The sequence below is a fragment of the Tamandua tetradactyla genome, chromosome 6, assembly GCF_023851605.1.
Source record: "Tamandua tetradactyla isolate mTamTet1 chromosome 6, mTamTet1.pri, whole genome shotgun sequence".
Taxonomy (NCBI): Eukaryota; Metazoa; Chordata; class Mammalia; order Pilosa; family Myrmecophagidae; genus Tamandua; species Tamandua tetradactyla.
The window spans coordinates 93,261,991-93,280,734 of NC_135332.1; the positions used below are offsets into that span (position 1 = coordinate 93,261,991).

General features: G+C 35.1%; 1 long non-coding RNA gene across 1 annotated transcript in view; it reads left to right on the forward strand.

The window, feature by feature from the left end:
* The first annotated feature begins 10,076 nt into the window (after positions 1 to 10,076).
* The window catches only part of LOC143686222 (uncharacterized), a 48,546-nt gene continuing 39,878 nt past the window's right edge, over positions 10,077 to 18,744 (forward strand). The window contains exon 1 of the long non-coding RNA XR_013176973.1: positions 10,077 to 10,187. This is a non-coding gene — a long non-coding RNA (uncharacterized LOC143686222). The remainder of the gene's footprint in view (positions 10,188 to 18,744) is intronic.

An 18,744-nucleotide genomic window follows, 5' to 3' on the forward strand; every position in this document is an offset into this window, starting at 1 on the left:
TTCACAAAACTCTGTAACGTAGGTCCCATTAGTGTCCCCAGATTATCTTGAAGAAATTAAGTCACCAAAAGTAAAATAATTTGTCCAGGGTGACATTCAACAAGGGTAATGTGTTAGTTAGATTCAGTTGTCAACTTGGCCAGGTGAGCATACCTAGTCTTGTTGCTGCGGACATAAGCCAACAGTACATGAACCTCATCTGTTGCCAATTACATCTGCAGTCGGCTAGGAGGTATGTCTGCTGCAATGAGTGACGTTTGGCTTAATTGGTTGGTGCTTAAATGAGAGAGCGCAACATAGCGCAGCAAAAAGCAGCTCAGCATTCCTCATCTTAGCACTAGCAGCTCAGCCCAGGCCTTTGGAGATGCAGAAAGAAGTCACCCCGGGGAAAGTTGTTGGAACCCAGGGGCTGGAGAAAAGACCAGTAGAGACCATCCTGTGCCTTCCACGTAAGAAAGAACCTCAGTGGAAAGTTAGCTGCCTTTCCTCTGAAGAACCAACAGAATAAATTCCCTTTTATTAAAAGCCAATCCACCTCTGGTGTATTGCATTCCGGCAGCTTGCAAACTAGAACAGGTAGGAAATGGGACTTTAAGTAGGGTAGTTGAATGTCAAAGTCTCTATTCTTAACCAATATACTGTTTATATGCCTCTAAAATATTTGAAATTCCTTGTGACAGTGATACCAGAAAAGTGAGGATTACAATAACGTGGGCTGCACAAAAAGTAAATGGCCATAGCAGAACCCTTTTATTCCTCAAATTGGAGCATTAATGCATGAGACTCAGTCCCCAGACTTGGGCTAAAACTTGGGAACGTGGCAAATAGAAACCTGTGTGGTAAGATGAGCAGCTGTGATTTCTGTGCTACCTCTTGAAAAGTAACCTGCTCTCTCCAGGCATTTTTCATCAATGTGCCCATGAAAGAGATCAAATGAGCCTCTAAGAAGGAGGAAGAACTCATGTAATATTCAAAATAGACTGTTGCTGAAGACACTTAAGGCAGATTAGGGCTAGGGAAAATAACACACAAACCCTACGAGCAACATCACGGATGTAAATAAATATGTCTAGTTCACTGTGAATGCTATATTTACAAACATTATTATTATTTTTTTCTCTGAGAAGAAGAGTCCTTATTCATAGCGGTCTCCTCATTTTTCATTTTAAGCCTTAGAGTCTTCTCTAACACCTTGGGCCACATTGCTGTGTAGCAATTAGAATGTTTAAAAGAGAAACATATATGGAATCAATATATCATTACCTGTCTTTCAAGAGGGAAACTAGAAGCATGTGATAGCTAGGGCAGAGCACAAGTTCATAGAATAAATAATGTAGTTTAAAGATTTCCTTCTGTATTGTTCCCAGAAATTTCCATGCAATTTTTATTACAATAAGTCATTGGGATTTCTCTTTTCCTCAAGGAATATGAAAATAAGTAAATAGAGGTTATGAGTAAAAGACAGGATTATTGATCAAACTTTACCCTTATGAATTGGGGGGAATTATGATTTGAGGTTTTGTTTTTTATTTGTGCATATTTTAATACCAGGTTTGTAGGTCATTGGAAGGAATGTTTATTCCATCACTGGCAGAATCTAAGGAATGAATATTAACTCAGTAATACACATAAATGAAATTGCCACAGAGAAGTGGGGCCTCAGGGGAAAAACGTATGTGAGGTTCACTTCACCACATTTTACTGTGAGTATGTGTGTGTTTAATAGATTTATTTTTTATGACAGATTTATATTTACAGAAGAAATGGAGAAGATGGTAGAGATAATTCCCACATACCTCACATTGGTTTCCTCTACTATACACATCTTACATTATTATGGTATATTTGTTATAATTAATGAAGTAATATTGATACCTTAGTATTAACTAAAGTAAATAATTCATTCATATTCTCTTAGTTTTTTATCTATTGCTCTTTTTCTGTCCGATGATCCCATCTGGGATATCATATTACCTTTTGTCATCAAATCTCCTTAGCCTTCTCTTGGCTTGGACAGTTTCTCAGACTGTCCTTGATTTCGATGAACTTGAAAATTTAAAGTTATATTGGCCATGTATTTTCATGGAATGTCTCTCTATCGGGGTTTATTTGATTTTTATTTCATGATAATTACAGTTGTTGTGGGGTTTTGGCACAGAGATAAAATGCAATGATCATCACTTTTTAAAATGGGTATGTGCTATTAAAATTTGCAACTGCTTATGTCGGCCTTGACTGTCTGGCCGAGGTGGTATTTGTAAGGGTTCTCCACTGCAAATTTATTCTTTTTATTCACTTTCTTATATTGTACTACTCGGAATATTTATGCATGATCTGCACTTAAGAGATAGGGAGTTATGCTGCTCCACATTTAGGATAGAGCATCTACGAAAATCATTTGGAATTCCCATGCACAAGGGATTCAGTATGGACTTATGGACATTTATTTTATATATTTCATATTTTGATTTATAATTCATTACTATATGATTGACTTTTTTGCTAAAAATGTCCCAATTTTGGACATTGGGAACTCTTTCAATTATCTCCTATGTTTCTCTGACATATTCTGATGAATATGGGTTTTATTTTTTTTGAGCACTTCAGAAAATTATATTATTGTCGTACACTTAAGTACTCATTTTGTACTTCATTCTCCTGACTTAGAATCAGCCATTTCTCAAAGCAATGCTTATTTTATTAGATAATGGTATTAGAGGACAAGACATGGGTCTCAGGTGTGCTCATTGTCACTGGAGTGTAATTTCCTTCAAGCTCTTTTGTCTGTCAGATCAAAGGAATACACGTGTGACTACTAGCCAGTATGCATACATGTTCTTGCATGAAACCATCTGTGTCTATAGTAAGCTCAAGATGAATGCTTACTGATGCCATCAACTTAAATCCATTACCACTTGGGACATTCTTGCATTTGCCAACGCTTTTTTGTAATCTCCTATTTCAAGGGTGGAAAAAATGACACCCACTATTCACCATCCACATTTTAATTGTTCAATTCTTATATACCTGTTTATCAGTATTAGAATTGTTAACTCATACCTCATGGTGAACAACTTTACCAACTAGAATGCAGTGCCTATGTGCAGATCCTTTTGCCTTTACTTCTTGTGACTCCACTTATTTCTAAGTTACTTAGGTCAGCAAATTTTCCCACAACCCACTTACATAAAGTTGTTTTATATGTTTGTAAAACAGTTAGATTCTCTTGTTACAGCCTGCATTCCTTTCTGGGATCCCTCCATTTCCTACTAGACATATGTTTAAATTCACATACATAAAAGCTCATTCTTTGTACTGTAAATTTCAATGTGGTTGATAAATATCATATGTCCACCATTTCAGTATCAATAGTTTTACTGGCTTAAAAATCCCCTGTTCACTTATTCGATCCTCCTTCCCTTTTCCTTTCCCCTGTCAACCACTGGACTTTTTATGATGTCAGCATTTTGCTTTTCCAAGAATGCCATGGTAATTGAAATCATACAATTTGTAGCCTTTTCAAATTGACTTCTTTCACTTATACAAATGTGCATTTAAGGTTCTTTCATGCCTTATTATGTACTGATAATTCAATTCCTTTTATGGCTGGATAGTATTCCATTTTATGGATGTATTAGAGTTTGTTTATCAATTCACCTATTGAAGTAAATCTTGACTGCTTCCAGGTTTGGGCGCGATTATAAATAAAGCTGCTATAAATGCTTGTGCATTTTTTTTTTTTTTCGTCTAATCATCAGTTTTCAAATCAGTTGGTTATATAGCTGTGAGACAATGCTAAAATAGTATGGTAAGAGTATGTTTAGCTTTGTGCCAACCTTTTTTCCACAGGTTCTATCTTATTTTGCATTTCCATCAGCAACAAAGGGGAGTTTCTGTTGCTTTGCATTCTCACCAGCAATTGCTATTGTTAGTTTTGTTTTCATCTTTTTTTTTTTTTTCCTTTCTGGCTTTTAGCCATTCTAAGAGATTCGTAGTTGTATCTCGTTTGAATTTTCAATTCCCTAATGACAAATAATATTATGGTTATGTTTATATACATATTTACCATCTGCATATCTTCTTTGGTGAGGTGAATATTTGCATCTTTGGCACATTTTTTATTGGATTGTTTGTTATGCTTTTGCTGAGTTTTACCTTTATTACTTTGGATAATAGTCCTGGATCAGATATGTGCTATACAAATAACTTTGCCCAGTTTGTGGCTTGTCTTTCATTTGCTTGACAATATTGTTCTCAGAGGATAAATTTCTGAATTTAATAAAGTCTAAATTATCAGTTTTTCTTTCATGGATTGAGCTCTTGGTGCTGGATCTTAAAACAAAGCCTGAGGTCATATCGCCTTGCATCTGTGGTTCTTTCTAAAAGTTTTATAGCTTTGAATTTTACATTTAGGGTTATGTTCTATTTTGTGCTAATGTTTATGAAAGATGTAAAGTGTTTTCTAGGTTCATTGCTTTTTCCATCGTTACATATGGACATCTAATTATCGCAAAAACCATTTATTTTAAAAGTACCCTTTCTCCATTTAATTGCCTACAATCTTATTTTAAAAATCAGCTGACTTTATTTGGGTCTATTTCTGTGCTCTCTTTTTCCACTGAGCTATATTTCTATACTTTGCCACTACCATGTTGTCTTGGTTGTAACTTTAAACAAGTCTTGACATTTTTCCAACTTTGTTCTTCTTCAGTATTGTGGTCTCTGTTCCGGGTATTTTTCATTTTCATACCAATTATTGAGATCTACTAAATAGTTTACAGATATTTTGATGACGATTAGGCTAATCCCATAAATAAATTTGGAAGACCTGTCACCTTAACAATATTGAGTCTTCCAGTCCATGACCACAGAACATCATTCCATTCATGTGGATTTTATTTGATTTCTTTCATCAGCTTTGTAATTTTTTACATATAGATCCTGTACAAATTTTTTTTATTTATACTAAGCATTTAGCTTTTTTGGGTACTATCATAAACAGTATTTTTTATTTCCAATTCCAATTCTTCAGTGCTGATGAAAGAAAGGAATTGGATTCTGTACATTAAGTTTTACCTTGTGAACTTGCTATACTCCCTTACTATTTTTAGGAGTGTATTTTATAGCTTCTTTGGAATTTGCTACAGATGCAAACATGTCATCTGTGATTAAAGACAGTCTTAGTTTTTCTTTCTAATCTGTACTTTTTATTTCCCTTTCTCCTTCATTAGCTAGGACTTTTGGTATAATGGTGACTAGTAGTGGGGGGAGAGCACATTCTTGCATTGTTTCCAGTCTTAGGAGGAAAACATTTGGTTTCTCAACTTTAACGATCATGTTAATTGTAGTTTTGTTATGTAGATTTATCAAGTTGAAGAAGTTCTCTCTATTCCTCATATGAGGAGAGTTTTTACTGTGCATCAGAGTTGAATTTTATCAAATGATTTTTTTTCTTATCAATTGAAATGATCATATGCTGTGTCATCATTAGCCTGTTGATGTGTTGGGATGCATTTATTGATTTACCTATGTTAATTAGCCTGTATAATAGGAATAAATCCCTGTTGGTTAAATGTATACTTATTTCTATACATTGTTGGCCTCAATTTGCTAATGTTCACCCATATCTTCCAATCTGGGGGTTACGTTTTTCCCCAAGACTGCAATTCTCTGATGAATCCAAGAAAAGTCATTGATTTTTGGTTTGTTTAGCTTTTCCCTTGTTGTTATTATGGGCAGATGACTTTCAAGCTCTTTACTTGTATGTGGAACCAGAGCTGTGTTTTAAAAATAGCAGTATTTAGCTTATTTATTTCATAGCTTCACTTGGTGTACGGAAAAGCATGCGCTAAAACTGTGGAATGTATACCATTTAGATAAGCCTGGAAATGAATGCCCCGTACAGGGTTAATGCAGAAGTCCATTCTTTTTAATATTGTTTTATGGATTTAAAAAAAGAAAAAAACACTTTTGTTTGTGAAAAAAGTCTGAAAGTATTTGTGGTAAAGAATCATGCAATTATTTTTAGATTTAAAAATAAGAAATTGTGAAAGAAATTGTATAGATAGGTAAAGCCAGGGAATGCCAATGCAAATTTTGTAGCAATATCTGATTTTCAGCCTAATAATTTTAGTAAGTTATTGATAAGCTCTGTAAAGGGCAGCCCTGCTTTGGTGACCTTTCAGTTTTATAAGGTTATGAAAAATACACAATGATATTCCCTGAAAAAAAATTAAGTAGATCTATTTTGGGTATGGACATAGACCTTTACTTAAATCCAACAACCTACAGTGTATTAAAACAGAAAACAGACGTGTTTTATATTCTCAAGTTTGGGAGGTTTATAGCCACCTATACTGCTAAATTCAAAGAATATATATGCAAGTGAGATTTAGAATACTCATATAAAGAAATTTTAATTATTCCTTTCCATTTCATATGATCTTACTTATAAATAGCTCAGTACTGAATATTTTAGGTTGCCCAATGAATGTTGTACTACAACAAATTAAGTCAACACTGGGTCATCTGGGGGTGAATTATGCCCACAGAGCATCATTCTGACAGTCTTTTTAGATATAGTTTGGCTTTCCCTTGCTAAGCAAATTGTTCTGAATTAGATACTTTTCAAATAAACCACAAGTACATTTTTTAAAAATATGAATTTAAGAATAACAAAATTATAAAGCTAAACTTCCTTTTCATAATTACTAATTAACTTTGCTCTTATTTGTCATGTCTTATTCTAGAACTTATCTGCAGTGTAAGAGGCTTGTTTAATAAGTACATTTTATGCATCAATAACTTACGATTGCTTTTTTAGAATCTAACATTTTAGAATCAATGTTGACAATACCAGGGTGGTGGCTGGATGTTACAAAATCAGACCAGAAATATGTACGATAATATCTTTAGGAAAAAATAGGTAGGCTCTAGAAGCTATACACAGTGGATTTCTTTTTCATTATGGCATGGTAAAGTTCAGATAAAATTTTAAAACTTTGTGCAAAGAAATCTGGAGATGTGTTGTTCAGCCCCTGGAAAAGCAAAGCAGGTGCTTGGAGACAGAAAATTCCCAGGAGATGATGCTAAGATGAGAGACGAAATCCAGAGTTTGCCCCAGAGAAGCTAAGAGAGTACCCACAGATATTTAGAGAGGGAAAATGCCCGCAGGAGAGGCCAAAAGGACCCACAGGAGCTGAGGGAGCCATTTTGGAAACCAACCCAGGAGAACAGAGCCAGCAGAAAGTCCCATGTGCCTTCCCATGTGACAGAGAAACCTTAGACGTGATCAGCTTTTCTTGGGTGAAATTATCCTCTCGTTGATGCCTTTAATTTGGACATTTTCGTGGCCTGAGAACTGCAAATTTGTAACCTAGTAAATCTCCTTTATAAAAGCTAATCCATTTCCAGTATATTGCATTCTGGCAGCTTTACTAAACCAAAACAGGAATGTATAAGAAATCGTTTCTTAATAGGGAAATGTTTAGAGAATGCATTTTTACTCTGTACTTTTTATAGGCTCCCTATAAAAACAAAAGGCATTAATCTGGCATTTGAGCATTTTTATTAAACATTTTGGTATTATCAAAAAAAAAGCATTCTGTTTTCCCTTCCCACATGATTATATGCAGTTAGTAGTAATAGCCAACATCATATGCTGACTTTTGTGCCAGACATTGTGCTAATTCTCCAATGCAATGCCTTTAAACCTGATAGCAACACTGCTAATCAATGGCATCTTTCTTCTCTATCAATATGATAGCACAGCCATTAGGGTCAGAGCTGAGATTTTAAGCCAAGTGACTTGATCCAGAACCGCAATGTGTTCCATGAAAAATGAAACATACATTAATGAAATAAGTTTAAGTTCCCAACTCCCATTCATTTTTTGTAACTTTTTTATTGTATAGTATAATATATATATATATATATATATATATATATATGTACACAAAGCATAGTTTTCAAAGTGCTCTTCAACAAGTAGTTATGGGACAGATCCCAGAGTTTGTCATGGGCTACCATATGATCCTCTCAGATTTTCCCTTCTAGCTGCTCCAGAATACAGGAGGCTAGAGGGCGTACATACTTTTTTATCCTCACAATTGACTTTTTTTCCTTCTTTTTTTGTGAAAAATAACATATATACAAAAAAGCAATACATTTCAAAGCACGGCACCACAGTGAGCTGTAGAACATATTTCAGAGTTTGACATGGGTTACAATTTCACAAGTTTAAGTTTTAACTTTTAGCTGCTCTAAGATGCTGGAGATTAAAAGAGATTTAATGATTCAGCAATCATATTCATTTGTTAGATCCTATCTTCTCTGTATAACTCCACCATCATCTTTGATCTTTCCATTCCTCTCTCTAGGGGTATTTGGGCTATGGCAATTCTACATTTTTCATAGTGGAAGGATCTGTCACTAATATGGGGTAGGGAGATGGAACTATTTGATATTCTGGAGAGGCTGGGCTAGGTTTCAGGACTTATCTAGACTAGAGACCCATCTGGAGGTTGTAGGTTTCTGGAAAGTTATTCCAGTACATGGAACCCTTGTGGAATCTTATATATTGCCCTAGGTATTCTTTAGGATTGGCTGGAATGGTCCTGGTTGGGGGTTGGCAGTTTATGATAGGTAGCAAGGTCTGTCTGAAGCTTGTATAAGAGCAACCTCCAGAGTAGCCTCTCAAATCTATTTGAACTCTCTCTGCCACTAATGCTTTATTAATTATACTCCCCACCACATTCATTTTTTTTTTCTTCTTTACCTGGGTAGACACCAGTAATTGAATCTGGGTCTCCGGCTTGGCAGATGAGAACTCTGCCTGCTAAGCCAACACGGCCCGCCCCCCCCCCCCCACCCCGCCCTCACCATTCATTTTTAAAGAAGGGTAGTAAATACTTATAAAAGTGGTTTTTATTTTCCTTGATGTTGTAATTGCAAAAATAAAATATTTCTTCAATTAATTAAAAGAACTTACACCTCAGGAGGGGTTAAGTACCCAATAATAGAGTTTATTTTTCCTCTTACATTATGTCTGCTGAACTCATAGAGTGAGAGGATACAGGTCCCAGCAAGACTGACAAGGCTGCTGCTCTCTAGGCATTTATAATCTCAAAGGAAGAAACAGAAAGTAAAGAAGTAAAAATAATAATAATAATAAATGACAGATTGGGATATGTGCTCTGCAGTAAACTCTTGAATTCCTGCAAAAATTTCAATGTAATTTAATAAATATAAATGTGTTATTATGCAATACAAACCTTTTGAGAAATTTTCCACAATTTTCCCCCTTTCACTCACAAGTACTTTTTCTCTTCTTCTTTTCATCAGCACACTTATTCATACATATTTGGCAATTTCTTGAATATTATCTCTTTTAACTTGCATTGTGTGATAAAGAAATCAGCCAAACAAAGCAGCTCTGTTGCCTGGGCAACGCTATTCTGTATTCATTCTTTCTCAGATAGGGATCCATTTAACCCAGCAGTGGAGACATGCAGATTATATCTCCTAATGAATGGCAGGGATTATATCCAATTTGGGTAATGAAAATTCACTTGCAGGAGAAATGCACTCTATAACACAGGACAGACTTTCATCTTCTTTCTTGAGATGTGTAGAATTCTTGTATTCTCTGAGTGCAAAGATAATGTGTGACCTAAAAGTAGCCCTTCTACTCCAGGATTTCATGGCCTCGTTAGAGAGAGAGCCATATAAGGAAAAATACATCTGATAGTTCTTCATCGTAAGAAAAATTATAAGTATTGTTTTCCTATCACAGTGTACCATAGTGGTTTGAAATAATTAATTCACCTCTCTAGTGTGCAGCTTATTTGTGGGGCTGTTTCTATACACATGGTGGCAGAAGAATTCCCATTCTAAACGTGCTGTTGGATGGAACAGATCAGACGTGATTAGAGCATGAGCAGGGCACTTGGCATGGATTCAAGAGGACCATTCACTTCCACTGAGCAGCTGTGTCGTAACGTTGGACTGACCAGTTTGAATAGAAGTTTCAATTGTTCTCAAACTGTTCTGCCAGAGAATGTGTAGCTGAGGCTAAGGAGCAATTTAGGCGTGGTTATGTGATACTGCCAGCATTTCAAGAGTGCCTCTCTGGTGATCTCTATTTGGAAGCAACTTCCTTGTTTTCTCTAAAATCCTTAGAAGTTAAGGTCAGTACTATTACATGCTCCCTGTGCTGTGCTCTCTTGCCTGTGTTGTTTGTGTGTGTGTTGTCTTCCCTATCAAGTGTAAAGTACCATATATATTTACATATTTACTTGTGCACAGAAGGCACTCAACAGATATTTCTAGAAGGATGTAAGCCATCGTGTGTTTGTGAAACACAACAACTTAATATCTGAACTGGAATTTCACCATGAAGAATTCTGTAGAGGCATTTATTTCAAATGGATTTTTATTTACCAAATTACACTGTTGCTATTAAAACTTGAGTGGTAGAAAGCAAATCCAGGAAGAATAAAATTAGTATTGATGAAATTATTTAATATTATATAGGTTGTGGCTTGCCATAATACTTTTTTAGGGGAATCTTAGGTATATTTTTGGCATAAGTACAGTTATTTCTGAGTTGATCTGAAAATATATTGTCACTAAACATTTTGAAGAATGAAATATACATTTTATTTTCAATTTGAAAAATACAAGTACTTTAATCCTTTTATTCTCTTATGGACAGCTAAGAAAAGTGAGATGATGACTTTGGGTTCGATAGGAAAATCTAGCTTCTTTGGAATGAAAGGATCCATGTTTTTGTTTTTTGTTTTTGTAGTTTCTAGGCATTGGGAAAATTGGGTTCAATGGAATCTCTTCTTGGCAATCTTCTACTCCTTCTTTTGTTCTACTACTGAACATTTGCTCAGTGCTATTTGTGCAATAAAATTGTAATGACCTGAAATAATACTAAGGATCTATCTCATTATCACTCTGATTTGTGACCAGTCAAAACTTTTGGTTTGTTCATTCACCTCATCAACACTTAGAATTAAAAAAAAAAAAAAAGAGAGAGTGGCCTGCAGATAAACAATCGCAAGTATAGGCATTTAACAAAACTAGAAAACAATTGTCCATCAGTGAAAACAAACTGACAATGACATGACTTAGAACCTCTGCCCTGTCTCTGACAAAGCTTCAGAAAATAATAGAAGACTGATATGGAAAGAAGGGAAAACCATTCCCTCCACACAGACATCTCCAATGCTTTAGGGAGACCTGGTTTGATTTTACCAGTGGCACTTTCAGCAACTTTTCAAGCCAAAGAAAATGTTATGCCAGGTAATGGAGATCAGAATTCCATTTTATGAATTTGCTCTGTTCCTGGATATTGACAAAAGATGGCTCTACCTGTTTCTGAAAACGGCCTGACCATGATGTCACCAATTGGGTCCACTCATAGAAGGGGCCTCTGTCCCCAGGTATCCACTCTTTGTAAGGGTCAGAGCAACCAGGCTTCTGTTAAGTTCAAACAGAGCCAGTGATCTGTCAAAAGACAGAAAAAGAAAATCAGATAACACCTTTGGAGGATGGGTATTCTTCAAGAGATTTGTGAGTACTTCCTTCTTCATAAAAAAAAAAGCAAAACATTTAATTTGCTTTTTTCCTTAAAAAGAATTAAAAGCAATAGTAGATCGAATAATTTATATAATCCTCTTTGCTCTGCATTAACTATATTCTGTAAATTGAAATAAATTTACATATCTCTCAAACATTGTATGTTTCAAATTTAATATATTTTGTAAATTGATATATATTTATATATCTCTCAAACATTATTATATGTTTCAAATTTAAAAACATTTCTATATTTTATTATATTATTAATGTATTTATATATTAGGTTATATATTATATAATTACTATATTATTCTATTATATTATTATAATGTCAGGGCCATATTATATAGAACCTAAATAATTTCATTAAAGGACAAATCAATACTTGTTCATGTCACTTTTACACATTTCTGACAATGTAAGAAAAGTAGTTTGAAGAAAGATACACAAAGCATTTCATACTGGAATCCACAGGCCAAAGGATGAGCCAGGGGAGTCAACAGCGACACATTTTTTATCTTCCTCCATATGCTTTGACTTGCCCTACAAATAAAGCAAAACCCTAACAAAATAAGCCAAATACTATATGACACATCACATTTTGAAACATTTTCATTCTTTGTCTTTTTTTAGTTAGATTGCTATTCTAGAAAAATGCAATTAAAGGTTAATGATTGCTCTGATCAATAATCAGAACGAAAAATTTTGCATCCCAAAATGTCAATTCATCATCATATTATGCTATTTAGCTATGCTTATAGTTGTAATGATTGCAGTCCGGCTTGACTGCGTAATCCTATATAATTAGGCATAGATTAAGAGTTGAGGACTTCCTGCAATTCAAAGAAAAAGAAATTTTCTTATGAGTAAAATCTAGTTTAATTGCAATATTGAATTATTGAATCCATTTCCATTAGACTGGACATTTATTTTAAAATAAAACTGTGGTATATAGAAAAACACAACTTATGCAAATTAGGATCTATAGTTAACAGTAGCATTGCATTATTCTTTCATTAAATGTAACAAAGGCAATATGCCAAAACTATATGTCAATAAGAGGGGGACATAAGGGAGGGGTATGACATTCTTGTTGCTATTTCTCCTTTTTTTCCCTCTTTTTTTCTTTCTTTGAGGAAAATGGAAATGTCCTCATATAGATTGTGGAGTGAATGGTAAACTATGTGCTTATACCAGGAGCCGCTGATTGTACACTAAGGATGGGTTATATGGTTGTGGATAAAACTTTAACAAATAAACAGAAAGATATAAGTGCAAAGAGAAGTTGTGGAGAGAGAGAGATATCTATTCACTGTTGGTGAACAAGCAGAATGGTTCAATTCCTTTCAGGGGAGGTGTGGTAGCTCTATAGGGGGCTCAGAATAGGATTGCCGTATGATCCTGCAATCCTGTTATTAGGCATGTATTTGGAAGAACTGAAAGCAGGGAGTCCAATAGATATTTGCACACTGGTGATTGTGGCAGCATTATTCATGGTTTTCAATTGAAGGAGATGGTCTAAGGTAATACTGACTAATGAATGGAAGGATGAACTGCGATACAATGGAATATTAAGCAGTTGCGGAAAGGACTGAAGTCACGAGATATGCAACTAAAGTGAATGAACCTTGAGGAGATTATCTTGAGTGAAATAAGCCAGAAGTGAAGGGACAAAGATGGTATGGCCTCACTAATATAAACTAACCATAATGAAAAAACCCTTGGAATTGTGTTTGAGAGCTGAGGTTATCAGGTGACAGAAGGTGGGAAGAGATTGGGCAATTGATGATTAAGGGGTACAGAATGTTCACACAAGGCTCAATGTAAAGTTTTCTAGATTTAAGCTCGTATCTCTTTCTGAGTTTGAACTGTCATATATAAATTCTGAGATGCTGAGCTCTTTGTGCATAACCTAATATTTCCTGGAATTTGGGGTATCTGTATGACACCTGAGACTCAGAGTTATAGTTCTGCCACCCTGAAAATCAGCATAACTCCATATAGCAACTGTTAAAGACTAACGTCTTTAGTCCATCAATGAATCCCAGGGATGAGCCTAGCTCTGGCATCATAGGATTTGAGAATGCCATTCTTGGCAAAAAGGGTGAAAATAAATGAAACAAAATAAAGTTTTGTTTGGCCTAAGAGATCTCAGACAGTGTTAAGGTCATTTGGAAGGCTACTCTTACAGAAGCTTCAGCCAGATATTGCAAATTGCCACAGTATGCCAAGCCCCAACCAGCAGTATTCCTGAAAACCCTAAAGAATACCTTGGGTTCTGTCTAAGACTCTACATACAGAAGTCTTATACTTCTGTCTAAAACTAAGTATAAATGTCTTACTTAGTAAGTTTATTTTTTCAGGAACTTAAGATTTTGTTTCTCCAGACTGTCCCTATGCCAGATAAGCCCTGAAGCCCAGAGGTACCAGCCTCTCTAAGAACATCAACCAGTTTCATCCCTCTACCCTATAAGGGCAATACCCCTTTCCGGTACAAAGAAGTTAAAATACTCGTTGCTTAAAATCCCTGAAGATTGAGAGAAAGATCAAATGAGAGAGGAGGTGTAAGTGAGGAATGAGGGCTTAACAAATGATTATGGCCGTTGATTCACTAGGTAGACATTTTTTTTAATTACTAGTGTATTAGAATAGCCAGAAGGAAATACCTGAAATTGTGTACTGAAATCCAGTAGTCTTTATCTTTGGTAATGATTGTATAACTATAGAGCTTTTATTGTGTGACCATGTGATGGTAAAAACCTTGGGATAGACACTCTCTTTATCCAGTGTATGGGAGGGTGAATAATATATAAATACGTGCATGAAAAGAAAAGAAATGTTGGGAATAGGAGAAAAACTACCCCTATGCAAACTATGGACAATGGTAACATACTACTTTAGTTACATTTCATCAATTGTAACAAATGTGAGTAGTGTTAAGAAATAGTAGAATTACAAAAAAAAAAAAAAAGTGCCATCATCAATTGTAACAAATTTTCCAAACCAACGCAAGCGTTGGTGGTGGGGTATTGTACGGGAATCCTGTATTTTATGGATGTTCTGTAAACACACAACTTCTCTAATAAAACTCCAATTAAAAAAAAATAAAACCAACAAATCCATTGACTAATATTTATTGTATAAAATAGAAATTTTCTTTTCATAGAAAGAGTGTTTCTCTCTCAATCCTAGGCAAGGCTCAAGTGTGATTTTCCTTCTGACAAATGCCTGACTGGCACTGACAGCCAGGAGATGTCATTCCATTGATTGCTTCAGATGTGTCAGCTGATTTGACAGATGGGACTGATGTTCCTTTTTCTTGTCTATACATGTAAGTGCCTTCTCAAGCTGTGAAAGGAAATGACAGTACTCAAGAACAATTTTAAATCACAGCACTGAATCATATTGATCCCTTTCAACATGCTTTAGGACTTGGTTTCATATATCTTTTTTTTTTTTTCAACTTCTTTTCAAATGTAGAAATCATATCCCTCTATCACTGAATGAAAAATATGCACCACCCATTTTCTCAGGAATTACATATTAGGATTCTATATGTTTCTGGTGAAAGAAAAATAAAGAATTCATAAATCCAACCTTTAAGACCTGTGCTGTTACCAGAAAGGGGAGAATTGGGAAGTATGAGAATGAGGGAAAAGCTACAGATCGGAGTCATTCTGAACCATTCGAAAAAAATGTGCATTCGCTCAGTTCTGGAACTTTCCATCCTTTTGCTAATTTTGGTATCATCGTCTGCTCTGTGAATAAATACAACTATATTAAAATGCCAAAACACCTCAGATTAAGATAGGAGAGTTATAAGGTACTGAAATAATATTTCCGCATGAGCTATGTCTCTGCTACAATATTTGTATATATGTTTTTTCTTTTTTTAATATTTTCCAATAATATTTAACATTTTGACTCCTAATATAAATATTTGTTTACAAATGGTAATGATATTTCTTGTTCAATGATTCAACAATGCACTTACTAGTAATCCCTCTGGGAGATAAGGAAGCTAGAGAAGAAAGTAGTGTATTATAGGAATAAAAGCCTGAAAGAAATATTTAGCAATGTGCATTTTGATTTGCTCTAACCACCGTTCAACCATTCCAGGTATTAAAGGAAGGAAAAATATAAAATATTCTGTAAAATTACACAGAAAAAAAACATCCACATTCCATGGCATTTGATTCCAGCGTATAAGAATATTCATTGTGATGTTGTTCCATATTTAAATTTATGTAATGCCTTAAAGTATTTTTAGAGGGAAATAAGAGATCTATTCATCTTCAGAGGTATAAGAACTTATAAACCACTTGACAAACAAACTGCATTCCTTTTCCGCCATAAAGGATTACAGAGAAGACTTCTGTTAAAGTTGCTATTATGTGTGTAAACACGGTTTCCATAATAAGAATAATATGTTTTTATTATGGAGATTTAAAAGTGCAGGAGCACAAAGAATAAAATGAAGAGTAATCAAATACAGAATTCTCATTCCAACAATATGGCTGGCATATTCCTGATGAGCTTTTATAATACATCACTTGTACACATTTGTAGTAAAAATATCCTCATTATATGCAGAGTTGAGTTGTCAGGAAAGTGAAAAAGATCTTCAGAGATCCCAAACAACAAATCAGAAGCTCAGAATACACTAAAGCTGATGGTTTCTACGAGGCATTTTCCATCCTCTATGCCCTGCATCTTTCCATTTTAATGGGTTGCTTGGGGGCTAACGGAAAACAGATTAGGTCCTGCACAAAGTGGGGAATCATTACGAGAAAATCTCAGCAAAACAGAATCAAAAAGGTGATTTTTCTAAAGGAAAGAACCAATTATGAAAAGAAGAAGGAACCCAAAAGAACCCAAAAGCAGGAGGAATATTCATGCTTTGGCTCTTAGTGTAAGAAGGAAGACAACTCTAACAAGGCATTGCCAATGATAAACTGGTTATAACATACCTTGTGGGCAGAATCCACTCTACTCTCATAGCTCCCAAAGACCTAAGCTTGGAATGTAAGAGGTTCCCATATGGTGACACTTTCCAGGTACCTGCAGGGAAGATATAAAGGAATCGATGCTAAATCAAAGTCTCAAAAATTCTCATAGATAAAGGTTTTTGATCATAATCTCGCAGTCCCCCACGTCACATCATACACGAAGACACCAAGTGTCATGAGCAAAGTACAAACAGAAGCAACAAACATCAGAAACAAAAAGACAAAGTTTCTAGGTGAATTAATCAGACTAAGAAAGAAAAATGATGCAAAAGAAAAGTAGTATAACTTTATTCATATAAAACAAAAAAAGAACTTAAAACAAAAGTCCTTCTAGAGTTCAAATGCAAAACTTCAACTCAAGAGTCATTCTAATTTGCTAGCTGCCAGAATGCAAAACACGAGAGATGGATTGGTTTTAAATTAAAGGGGATTTATTTAGCTAAAAACATGTTCTTCAGAGGAAAGACAGCTTTCAACTGAGGTTCCTTTTTACATGGGAAGGCACAGGGTAATATCTGCTGGCCTTCTCTCCAGGCCTCTGGGTTCCAACAACTTTCCCCGAGGTGATTCTTTCTGTATCTCCAAAGGCCTGGGCTGAGCTGCGAGTGCTGAGATGAGGTATGCTGAGCTGCTTTGGCTGAGCTGCTTTGGCTGTGCTACGTTGAGCTCTCTCATTTAAGCTTCCAGCCAAATAAATCAAACATCGTTCATTGCAGCAGGCAGCCTCCTAGCCTACTGCAGATATAATCAGCGACAGATGAGTTTCACGTGCCATCGGCTCATGTCCACAGTAATAGAACTAGGCACCGTCACCTGAGCAAGTGGGCACCTAACCCTAACTACCTCATGAGTAAACAAAAAAATAACTCTAAACTTACATGAACCTACTAACGCAACTTTAACACATATAAAGCCCATAGTGAAAGAACTACCGGGAGAAATTGACATGTCTACAAATGTAGGAGGGAGATTTTAAGACTCCTGAATTTACCTGGTAGTGAATGTATGAAAGATATGAACTGCATCAATTATAGGGTGGAAGTGAAGGACATGTAGATATTCTGCTGTAGAATGTTATATGCTTCCTGAAAAAAAAAAAAAAGGAAAACCTGGGTTTTTAAAAAATTGTAGGGCTTATGAGAAAATGAGTTGGGTTGGATCATACAAAACCAAGTAGCTTTGTGACAAGAGGTCTAAATAAAAGAGTACTTGAAACCCAAGAGAAAATTTTGACGTGCCCTTAGATATATTAATGTAAGAAGACGCTGCCACAGAAGTTAGTAAAAATGTACGCAACATAAAGTGGATTTCATATGAACATTATTTGTATCAGGCCTGGAGCATGAGAAGACAAGGCAGGTGGAAGAGAGCAGGAGTGAATTGGTTCCTTTTGATGGGATGGAGAGGTAAATACGAACCATGCCCATCATAAAAGGGGTATGTCTATGGGAAGGAAGCTCTGAGTGCAGGTGTTCATTCCTTATTGTCTTAAAATAGATGCTGAAGTATTTTTGCTTCATGTAAGAGCAAAGTTGAAGACTTTTCCATCTCCAATTAGAAATTATCTTTCTGTCACCTCTTGCTTATGATATATGTGTATGAACCAATGTGATTTTTACTCTATACTAGAGTAATTTCCCTCTTAGGGAGTCATCTATGAATGAATCTGATTTACACATGTTCTGGCAGAATGTACTGTTTATTGTACTGCTCAATTAGAGAAGACATACTCCTTTCATAGTAAGTCTGTAAAAAAAAATTGGTATCACACAGACAATGTCTTCTGACTACCACAAAATTAAGTTAAAAATTGGTAATAAAGAAAATTATTAAAACACCCATGTATCTGGAAATTTCAAAAATTCTTCTGTATAAGTTGCAGTTCAAAGATGAAATCATGATGGCAATATCTACAAAGTTATACAATGTTGAAGAAACATATTAAATATGAAAATATGCAGGATGCAGAAAAATCTATGACTTCAATGCATTCGTTTGGGAAAGACATAAATTTGAAAATTAATTTGAACATTAAGGAATGTGCAATAGGAGGTATGAAATAAAGAAAGTGAAAATTAATGAAATGGGAAGCAAAGATGTAAGAGAGATGATAAAAATATAAATAGAGATTTATATAAAGGATCAG